We start from the raw sequence: 10,128 nt of genomic DNA, 5'->3' as shown, positions 1-10,128 counted from the left end.
CATCCCAGGACCCTGAGATCATGACCTGAGCCAAAGGCAGACATTTAACCAACTGAGCCCCCACGTGACCCCCTCTCTCTTTTCTTTTAAAGAAACCAAGAGAACATAGAAGTTATGATGCGAGACGAGGTCACACAATGAATTTATGTTTCATATTTTGATTTTCATACTTTCCAAAATATCCCCTTCCTCTTATCATCCCATTTGCTCTTACTACTCTTTCTTACTCTGAAATAAATAAAAATAACTGAGTACTTCCAAAGTTTTGATACTTTAACACAAAGTAAACTCGGTTTTGTGCCTTAGAAGATATCATTCTATGATTTACGTAAAATATTTCTGTGGAATTTGAGAAAATATTTATAAGTAAAAATGCAAGAATTGTTCCAACTTTAGATATAATATACTGTACTAAGTTTAACATGTTCCTTTTTTGAAATGTAAAATGGTATATACTTTTTTCTGTTTACATCTCTTAAGATGTTGAAAACTTCCTTTAAAAATCACTAACAATCTATAGTCAAATTGATAAAAAATATTCTTGCTTTATGTAGAGAATTTTGCTATATCCATCTCTGAAGATACATTTAAAAGGAGTTTTTCTTTTTTGTATAGTTGTTGAAAAGAACTTTTAAAATGCAGGTAAGCACAAATAAAATAATTTAAATACCTTATAATTCCACCATCATAGAAAAGTTCATTTATTAATTTCCAAGAGATTTATTTTACTTTACGAGTTGAAGGACGAGCTGAGTTAATGACAAATTTTATTGACATAAATTTTGTGTTATCAAAGATTGTTTTTGACCCATGAGGATCCTTCTGGACCTACCTTATTATTTTCTTGGTTCTAGGAGCTTAGGATTTCAAAAGGAGATTTCAAGAGAATGATTATTTTCCTGAAGCTCAAGTTTTCCAACTGAAATGGACAGGGAAAGTCTCATTCTGGGCTCTTTTTGCAACAGACAGCTAATGAGCATCTCTTGGACTGATTCTTCTTATCCTAAATTCATCTGTAGCATCTTCTGTGCGATCAATTATTTCCATAGTGATGTCCACACCAGTTCTCTACCCATTGTATCTCATAGAAGTGATGACACAAGTGCCAGGATTCCTCTGCCCTTTAGAACACACGGCTGCAATTTTCAGACTAAAAGAACAGATCACAGTTTGCAAATTTTAGAAGAAACACATATGTGGAATACACCTGCCAATAAGAATAAAACTATTTTTTCTGCTTTCTGATGAAAACACTTACAAGCAAGATATATATTTGGAAATCTGCCATTGGACTCAACTAAACACACACACACACACACACACACACACACACACACACACAGAGCCAACATTTTAATCTGTGTGACTTAGGATAAAAATACTGCTTACTTACTACACTAGCCTGAGATAGAATGATTCCTTTGATTACACTTATTAAAATATGAAATAAAAGGCTAATCCTTTACAATTTATTTTGAATTTTCTGGAATAGCTGATAGTAACAACCTAGGCAAGTCCTTTAATTCATTCAGTATATAAATCTATGTTACTGTCTGTAAAAGATTAGTCGATGAGGGTTCAGTATTATGGACAGATATTTAATGACATTTAAAATTCCCAATAAAGCAAGATTTCTTCTCCCGCAAATGAAATAAACAGGTTGGTTTGGTAATGATTCTCATGCAAAGAAGTATCACTAGTGTTTGTCATTCTTTATCATTTAAGCTTCAGAAAAACCAAGTCGTAGAGCTGAAACTGAAACCTGGATTTATTTGATCTTAAAACCTATATTCTTTCATTATCTGGAAGGCTGAAGAAGGGAAGAAAGGATATTTCAGGGTAAAGAGAATGATGCTAGCAAAGTCTTGGAGACCTGAAACTGTAGTATGTGCAAGGAAACACAAGTAGTTAGCACATTGTTGAAGGTTTTACTCCTCAGGAAAGGATAGAATAGCAGGCACTAACTACCCATGCCATGCTAACTAGGAAAAATGAATCCATGAGCAGTACAGAACAAATGAAGAATTTTAAGCAAAGAAGTTACATGACAATGATTGCCTCATATAGATCAGCAGTCAAATAAAAAAAAAAAAGATGCATCTTAGAAGTTTATTGAAATAATCCAGGTATTCACGTAAAATCCTCCAGGAGATGATGGGTGGTAGAATGACCTAGAAGAGAAAACATGAGACATATTTGGAGTTTGAGATGAGAAGGAGCCGGCAATAGATAAATTGGTTATTGAGAACAGTAAGAGAAGACAATGAAATGGTAATCAGTGCCTGGGGTCAGGCGTGGGAGATAGGACACTGGAAATGCCAAACTTGAAGAGAAGGAGCAATCAAGTGGAAGTGATAAGGCGTGGGCAATAATGAATTTGGTTGGTGAAACGATGCTCATTGTGTGGCCATTTCCAAGGAGAAGTTGGATATGTGCCTGGTGCTTAGGGAAAGTGGGCTGAAATTTTACAAAGCCACGAATAAGATAAAATTGACAGAGTAGACTGTGGACTAAGCAGAAAAGTGATCACAGGAACACATTTACTATGGAGGCCAAGGAAGCAGCACTATTAGGAACAAATGAGACTAGAACATGTCAGAAAATAAACGAAGTCTGTGCTTTGGAAACAGAGTAAAGAATTTGATTTCAGTAAACAGAACTAGTAAGACTTATTTGGGGATACCAGTTCCATATAACAGACTTATTTATACACCTATTTATTGGCTCAACATTCTAATTGAGCTGAGACAAAGAATAATATTAATAAGATATGCATCCAGAGTGAATGGCAGACATGTAAATCAAACAAATGGTGATCAAAGCAATCACAGGAATACGGGCAACACCCAGTAGGAACTATTCGTTGATAGTTCACATACCCCTGATGATTCAAGAATGGATTCAAGAATGGCTCACAATGACACAAAATAAAAGAAAAAAATGAATAATAAAATGAATTCAGAGTAAAAAGAAGTTGGAACAGATAATTTGAAGTTAACAGCAAATGTATATACAGAATGCATAGGTAAGGTCTAGAAAAGGCTAAAGGAGTTCACCAGTTGGCCTCTAGTGTGTCTGGAAAGGAGACAAAAATCAGAACATAGTCAATCCCACTATTCATACTATCTACAAGGAAAAAGAAAACCAACCTGTTCCTGGTGTCGAAACTAAAGTTTTCCTCATAGGTAGTCAAAAAGAGAACAATACATGATACTCAACAGTATTTGTATATTAAATAGATTTCACAGGGCTATTTGCTACAGCAGCTCTTAGTACGGACCAATGATGATGCAACGTCCAACTACATTTAATAAAAGCAGTTTTATAAGAGAACAAACCATATGGCCCTGCTGTGTGGATTTTTGCTCATATGGTTTGTTCCAAGAACGGATGTTTTTGTATTTCCTGAGACACATGAACTATATTTCAGTCAGGTAATGCTTTGGAAATTTCGGTTGTTGAAACAAGTATCTGATGAGTATTAAGTAGCAGTGGGTTCAAGGTTATAATCCTTGGTCAGCACTAAGAGTGCAGGTCCAACAGTCTGCTGATTAAGTAGTGGAAGTGCCAGACTCCCTCTGGGGATGGAAAGGGTGCAGACAAAGGGGAGCCTGAAATCCTTGTTGTTTTAGAAAATTGTGTGGCACCTGGGTGGTTCAGTGGATTAAGCCTTTGCCTTCGGCTCTGGTCATGATCTCAGGGTCCTGGAATCAAGTTCCGCATCAGGCTCTCTGTTCAGCAGGGAGCCTGCATCCTCCTCTCTCTCTGCCTACTTGTGATCTCTCTCTGTCAAATAAATAAATAAATAAATCTTAAAAAAAAAAAAGAAAATTGTGGCAAAATACACATAACATTGACCGTATTAACCAATGTTAAGGGTATAGTTCAGTGGTAGCACGTACATTCGGTTGTGGTGTTACCATCACATCACCCTCCATGGAACTCCCCATCTCACTGAAGTGATCCTCTGCCGCCATCAAACATTAATTAACCAGACCCCACTCTTCCAAGCCTAACCACCATCCTCCTATCTGTTTTGATGAATTGGAGTACTCCATGTACTTCATCTAAGTGGAATCATACAGTATCAAAACATGGAACAAATGGAATCAAACAGTTTAAAAACATGGAACACTTCATGAATTTGCATGACTTCCTTGCACAGGTGCCATGATACTCTTCACTGTATGGTTTCATTTCTTTTCTTTTTTTAAGATCTTACTTACTTATTTGACAGAGAGAGAGAGAGAGATCACAAGCAGGCAGAGAGGCAGGCTGAGAGAGAGAAGGGGAAGCAAGCTCCCTGCTGAGCAGAGAACCCGATGTGGGGCTCGATCCCATGACCCCAAGACCATGAACTGAGCTGAAGGCAGAGGCTTAACCCACTGAGCCACCCAGGCGCCCTTTCACTATGTGGTCTCTATTTCAGTCTATGTGCTGTTGACTTGAACTCATCAGCTGGTTTTGAGGGGAGAATAGGACATCCTATGAAGTTAGGGTGGTCTAATGTTGTTTTCTGTGTTGCTGAAGACTGAGGTGGAGAGGGATGCTGGAAGATGTGAGGTTAAAGAGGAAGGAAGAAGCCAGAAGCCGATGGGCTTTATAAGGTCTGTTTAAGAGCTTGAATTTACATGCTGTGAAAAGGGAATAGAGAATTAAAGGTTGTGTTTTAGATAAAATAATTCCAGAAAAAATAAAGGGAGGCCTGGAAGAAGAAAATATTTGAGACAGAGAGACCAGTTAGAAGGCAATGGGAAGGTATAAACCTGGCTCAGAGGGTTCAGTGCCCAACTCTTGGTTTCAGCTCAGGTCATGATCTCACAGTGATGGTCTTAGGTTTGTGATCTCAGGGTCCTGAGATCCAGCCCTGTGTCTGAATCTGCACTCAACAGGGAGCCTGCTTGAGATTCTAGGGCCTCTGTCCCTGCCCCCACTTGTATACACTCTCTCTCTTTCTCTCAAATAAATAAATAAATCTTAAAAAAAAAACAACAACAACTAAGGTAATGGTAATTAAGTTCTTTCTTTTTCTTTTTTGTAGATTACTAGGGTATTAGGGTGGTTATTACAAAATTGTATCTGCCTTATGGATCTAGAGCCCTTAACCTCAATCTTCCCTTTTAAGGTTAGAAGAAAACTTTTCACATTTTAGAAAATTTTGCATTTTAGCAAAGGATCCAGAAAAGCCATAATCAAATCTAAATTCACATTTTAATCCAGGAAAGCACTTTGGGGTACATTTTTCCCTACTGATCTGTCTCCTTCCCCTTCTCAACATAGTTTTTGTAGGGAGTTAGGTGTGCTCATTCATGAAGTGTATGATTTTTCTGGACTCTTATGTGAATCATATGGCTTAGAAATTTGTTTTATTGAGATATAATTGACATAATATTACAGAAGTTTAAGGTACACAATGTGTTCATTTGAAGCATTTCCGTGTTGCAATAGGATCACCACTGTCATGGCATGGTTATCTTTTCTGTAGGAGAACATTTAAGATGTAGGCTCTTAGCAATTTGAACTGTATCCAGCAGTATTGTTGACTGTAATGACCACGCTGGGCATTAGAGCTCCAGAACTTGCTCATCTTCTATTTGCAAATTTATACCCTTTCACAACTTCTTCTTGATCCCCCCACCCCTTAGCCCCTGGTAACCACCATTCCATTCTCTGTTGCTATGAGTTTGGCCTTTTTAGATTTCACATGTAAGTGGTATCATACAATATTTGTCTGTCTGGCCTGTCTCACTAAGCATAATACCCTCAAGTTTCATCATATTGTCATATTGTCACGATCTTGCCATATTGTGACAAATGGCAAAATTTCCTTCCTTTTTACAGTTGAATAGCACTCCACTGTGTGTATATTTACATATAACAATTATATTTGTATATGATAATATATAACATATATAACAATATATATGATAATAAAATAATAAAGAAGTGTACCAAAATGCCTCAGAAAATGAAAAAACTTGATGAAATACTTAAGAATGCCGTTTAACTCATGGTTAAAACCCTCAGCTTCCATTGCTAATTCTCTCTGGTCTTAAATGTCTTACTCCTCCCCCTTCTCTGTTCCATCTACCGTGTTCTCTTTTGAGTCCTAATCATGAATGCTTGGATAGTCCCTGGGCTCTGTCCATTATATCATCAAACACACATATTTTTTAAATTAATTATTTTTGTTAACCTATGTTGTATTATTAGCCCCAGGGGGACAGGTCTGTGAATCATCAGGCTTACACATTTCATAGCACTCCCCATAGCACATACCCTCCCCAATGTCCATAACACAACCACCCTCTCCCTAACTCCTCTCCCCCAGCAACCCTCAGTTTGTTTTGTGAGATTAAGAATCTCTTAGAGTTTGTCTCCCTCCCGATATCATCTGGTTTCATTTCTTCCTTCCCTACCCCCCAAACCCCCCCGCCCTGACCCCCGCCATGCCTTTCAAATTCCTCATATCAGGGAGATCATATGATAATTGTCTTTCTCTGATTGGCTTATTTCACTTAGCATAATACCCTCTAGTTCCATCCACGTCGTCACAAATGGCAAGATTTCATTTCTTTTGATGGCTGCATAATATTCCATTGTACATATATGCCACCTCTTCTTTATCCATTCATCTGTTGATGGATGCCCAGGTTCTTTCCATAGTTTAGCTATTGTGGACATGGCTGCTATAAACATTCGGGTGCAATGTGCCCCATCCAATCACTATATTTGTATATTTATGGTAAATACCCAGTAGTGCAATTGCTGGGTCATAGGGTAGTTCTATTTTCAACATTTTGAGGAACCTCCATGCTGTTTTCCAGAGTGGCTGCACCAGCTTGCATTCCCACCAACAGTGTAGGAGGGTTCCCCTTTCTTCACACCCTCGCCGACATCTGTCATTTCCTGACTTGTTAATTTTAGCCATTCTGAGTGGAAAGACACATATTTGTAAACACCAGATCTCATTTTGCAGCCAAGCTCTTTCACAGTTATTTTCAAGAGAGGAAGTTTCTGGAGTTTAAGTGAATGCCCAGGAACACAGAGTTCTGAGCACCAGGCTGGAATAAGAGCTCAGGTCTTCTGGTTCTCTTCCCAAAGTTCTTGGACCTCCCATAATGGCCTTCCTTGTGGATTTACTGTATATACTAATGAAATTATTTTGCCCCCCAGTTACAGTAAAGCTTGGACAGAATCTTGGGACTAATTATAGACAGGAAGACTTTCACCTCAAAACAGTATTTACAAGGTACATAAAACTTAGTCTTCTTGGCGACAAAGTTCAATGTTGCAGAACAAGTGCTCTTAACACGGAAGTTGTCAGTCTTTAAAATCATTTCCCTCTCTAGAATCATGTGTGTATTTCACTCCCTCTTCAATCTGTAGCAAAAGGCATTTTTATTTTATTTTGTTTCTAACCACCATTTTCATATTTAACTCATGTTGCTCAAATACGTTAAAGAAAAATACCCTTCTTAAGATTAGCCCTGTTCATATTTTCTTCACACCATGTAAATTTATAACTATCAAGAGAAAAGAATGATTAAGTGCATTCATTTTCTGCTCTCCAGTCTAATTCTTGTTTGATTTTTATATTCAATTTCCAACTTCTACATTGAAAAAAGTTAATGATTTCAGGTAATGAATTTGAGTAACTCTAAAAAAAATATGAATCTCTGCAAAATTATAATAGGAAAGTCATGGAATAGATAAATATTTTGCTTTTAAAATTAGCAAGACCTAAAAGATATTCTGTTATGTAATTCATCAAATATGAATTCTTAGAATTATTGCAAAAAATAATTAGAATAAAATAAACTAAATATAACTGAATTGTAACATTAAAACTTTTAATCCTTATTTTCAGATTATAGTTATTTTTAAATATATTAAATATATAAGAAATTAAAAGTGAAGTTTCCTGATAGGAACTTAAAGTAAGCATAATTTTGCAAAATTCCATCTTTATATTGGTCAACAGCTATGTTTTTAATATTTATTTTTACCTTCTTATTTTTCTATGATAATATCAATGTTAAAGCACAACATAAAAATGTTCAGACTTGTTTTCTTAAATTTAAGTGGTGAGGCATATTTTATAGTGAATAAAGTGTGATTAAATTTTGATTTCTGTAAATATTTGCTCACTAATATCAAAATATGTTTAGACTTGTATATACTATAATTCCCTTTCTTTACTGTCAATTTAATAATAAAATGATCAGAACAGTGTCTTGAAAATCTTCACTCTTCTTTTAAAATTACCTAACAGCAAGAAATAAAAAACCTGCCATTGATGTTGACTTGTTCTATTATTTAAAAATACTGAATTAAATCCAGCACACATTTTGAATTGTCTTTGCTTCCTTTTAGGATAGTTGTGAAAAGTAAAATAACCAGGCAGTCTTGTCTTAGGTGAGACTGTTTCGGTTTGGAAATAAACAAAGCTCTTTCTCGATGAGCTAGGTTCATTTCATATTTGTGTAATACCCTGGAAGAAATTAGGTTTCAATAAAGTCCATTTTTGTCACTGCATGTAGCAATGAATATCACACCCAGCAGGGCACAGTGGCACCTGGCTGTCCAGACCCCAGTGGAGCACAAACCATCTGGGGGTAATTACAACAAGGTATTCTTTAAGGACCAGATGGGACCAAGGAACAGAAGCCCCTACCCCTCCCAGTCATTTACAACATAATTCCTTTCAATGATATACTTAATCCTCCCACCAGCTATGCTTTTCAGCTTGCTGTTGTCACTGTTCCTTTATGTTAATTCAGTTGCAAGACCGAGAGAAAGGCGGGGGGAGTGGAGAGAGAGTGCAAGAAAAAAAGGGAAAGGGGGAGAGAGAGCCGCTGCGCCTCTAGGGACCAAAAGAAATTATTCATCCCTAAATTGTTTCCACCACAGCAAGTACAGTAACAAATTTTTTTTTAAAAGAGGGCTGAAATTATCCTAAAGAAGGTCAACGCGACAGCCCTGTGTGGCACCAGCTGAGGTTTACTCAGCCACCTGTTAGCTAGAAAGCTCTCTGCACACTCTTATGATGCATTTAACCAGTTTAAAGGGTCTTTATTGACAGGCCAGCCACCTCCATTCAGCAGGCCTGAGCCATAGACCTGCTTTGTGGTCATATGTGGCCCACAAGCCTTAATTCAATTACGCTGTAAGCCTATCCAATCTGCATCACTGCCCTTTCACTTTTGTGCTGTTTGTCTTGTATGTGGTAAAGAATTTTTTTTTGAAGAGGGAAAGGCACCCTACAACCCAGTTGTCTCATTTAAGGTTTGTGCCGCAGGTGCTGCTACCTTTCAGCTTGTGAAATGTATTCATCTTTAAGTGATATTTTGGATAGGAGCATTATTTATTGTTTGGTGAAAATGCTTTTCTGGTGTTGTTGAGTTTTATTTGTTTTCAATTAGGTGTATGTTCGAATTCTCCACCAGATCAATAAAGAGTCTCCAAACTTGAGAACTGAAAAATTCAAAAGAAGAAAAACGAAAAGAAAAATGTAAAAGATAGATGAAAACAACAATTAGCTTTGTTCTACCATTTTTTTTTAATTTAAAAAGAAATATGCTAAGCAGCACATGTTCAATTTCAAATTTTCGGATTTCCTTAAGGGTCTGACACACTAAATGTATCAACTTATATGAATGAGACTCAGGGAAGCTATGTTGCTTGAAAATTTTAAGTTGCTGATGAGATTATTAAATATATTAAATCTGTTCATTTTGTTTTGTGTTCTGCTGCTTCCAAATTTCCTTGGCAATGGAGCAGTGCATATCATTGTCAAATACTTGGTAATTTCATAATGGTTTGTGGACAATGAAAACATAGATTTCTCAAAACCAATTACTCATATTTATTTTCATAACCATATTTTTCTTATATGGAATGTTTGTCTCTTTTAAGCATATTTTCCATAAAATTCTTATAACCAACTGTATCCTACCCCCTGGGTTTAAGGGCCAAATGAGGGGTATGGATCTTTCCAAATCAACATTTCCCAAAACCATTAAATGACTTGTTGTGGAAGTTGAATAGACTTCAAAGGAGGGAGAGAAGAACCGTCTTTGCTATTTTGTATCTATTTTCCACCCAAGTCAAGGAAAGGACATTAGT

At 36.7% G+C, this 10,128-nt stretch overlaps 1 pseudogene; it reads right to left on the bottom strand.

Annotated features, from left to right (window-relative positions):
• Positions 1–4,120: 4,120 nt before the first annotated feature.
• LOC123939521 lies at positions 4,121–4,217 on the bottom strand (annotated as a pseudogene).
• Positions 4,218–10,128: the final 5,911 nt, after the last annotated feature.

Source organism: Meles meles, chromosome 3 (assembly GCF_922984935.1).
Source record: "Meles meles chromosome 3, mMelMel3.1 paternal haplotype, whole genome shotgun sequence".
NCBI classification, from domain to species: domain Eukaryota; kingdom Metazoa; phylum Chordata; class Mammalia; order Carnivora; family Mustelidae; genus Meles; species Meles meles.
The sequence above is the reverse complement of the archived record's forward strand: the minus strand, read 5'-3'. Positions and strand labels throughout refer to the sequence as shown.